A 2,016-nucleotide genomic window follows, 5' to 3' on the forward strand; every position below is an offset into this window, starting at 1 on the left:
TCTACCTACCTGCCTAGACTTCTTTCCTGGCTATCTTCCTTGCATCCCGCCCTCAACCCCTGTCCACGACTCAGAGACACCAATTATCATACCATGTGACAATATAAACAAACTTTTACAGCTACTGTGTTAGCATAAAAGCTGTGGTAAACAGCATGCAGGCTAGGCAGTCCGGCCTTGATAACTGGAACTGGGTTAAAATGTTTTTAATGGCCAAACTCTCACCTCGCTGCCTGTCTTAAAAAGCTGTTGTTACCAATGTGGCTTGTACAATTACGTGTGTGCTGATACTAAATATACAGGGCCTATGATTATTATCTAACACAACTTGGCTTACCACTACATGCTGGCCTGTGTTGGTTTCTTTTCTCCTGGCACAAAGTAGATACTTATTATTTATTAGCTGCTATTATTAATTAAGGTGGGGTTTTGGTTTGGCACTAAATGAATTATCAGAGAGACAGAAACAGAAAGCCGAAGGGAGCCTAGGGAGGGAGGGAGAGAGAAATAGATAGAATACTACTGAATGTACATTGTAATGTAGAAGTGATTCCTCACCTGATACTTCCCATGCCTTTAGTTGGGGTAGGTCTTTCTTCTGGTCCAGTAAGTGTTTCTTGAAATCATCCAATTGACTACCAAGAGCTCCATATCTCTCCCTTCACAAAAAGAGAGGAAGAGAATAAAATGAATCATACCATCCAAAGCATTATTGATCCTAGAATTGCAGGCAGACATTCCACTTTCTGCTGGTACTAAACTGTTCTTACATGTACATGTAGCAGTTACTAATAATAATGGCAACAAGTGTCTATGCTAGCTATTAACAAGAGGCAATACAGTGTACCTCTACTAAAGTTTTACCTGCAAACAACAAAGACAAGTACTACAAAATAAGATACTAGTAGCAGCCCTGAAAAGTACTGACAGTCCTCCTGTCAGTAAACATGTGTTTGGTTCTTGAACTTCTTGTGGTTTAAACATGTACATGTGCTTTTGGTTGGTGTGGTTTGTGGTTTACATGAATGCTGACCATGCAATTTTGTGCAAAAAAAGTAATGGAATGCATTTTTGACGTTAACTTAAGTTTATCAAGAGTACACAATACCTAAACCTTTAGGTACACTTGCCTAAGGCTATAGCCTAATGACTAGATTATGTCAAAATTGAATTAACATTCTAATTAAAACATATTTTTTAAATGTTCGTATTTGTAAAAAAACTAATATCATAATATCTCATTAACACTAAAAACAGATAGCTATTATATATATTTCTTGATACAGACATGTACATGTTCTGATGTTGCATAAAAGTTTGAGCTCATTCCAATTAAAATTGGATTTTTTATAAATTTTTAAAATTGCTACAATTTGTCAAAACATAAAAGGACAAACATGTACATGTACATACACTGACTGTGTGTCCTAACCTTGTTGTATTGGTACCAAACACACAGCTGTACGAGAGACCAGAGGAGGTGGGGGAGGGGCAGGATGACGAGCGGAATAACATACCTCAAGATACTTTGAGTCTCTGGGAATGTGTTGGGTAAATGAAACACATATTTTCTATCAACACTCTAAATAGTGAGAGACATGGAGATAAAGGATTACATGTACATATACATATGTATATTTACTTTTGATGTACATTTTATAATTTGATGATTATCAGCAAAGCTCTCATTAAACTCCTAAAATACAATAAAAACAATGAGATGTAATAATTTTAATTGGTTCATTTGTTTAAATGCAGGACATGACTCAAAAAATTTTAGTTTGAATTGGCTTTAACATTTTAATGGTAAGTTTTGGTAACAAAAATTGGGAATAATTTCAAAGCCATTTTTTGAAAAAAGCATGGATTTTAGGTACAGGGAGAGCTGCCAATAGGCTATGTGGGGCCCAGGACAAAAACTTTGATGGGGCCCCTACAGGTACGGGTACAGGACATAGTCGTACATGTATTTCATGCACAACTTGACAAAAAATTATGTACTAGTATACATATACA

This window comes from Amphimedon queenslandica, unplaced genomic scaffold, assembly GCF_000090795.2.
Source record: "Amphimedon queenslandica unplaced genomic scaffold, v1.1 AMPQUscaffold_12809, whole genome shotgun sequence".
In the NCBI taxonomy this organism is placed as follows: Eukaryota; Metazoa; Porifera; class Demospongiae; order Haplosclerida; family Niphatidae; genus Amphimedon; species Amphimedon queenslandica.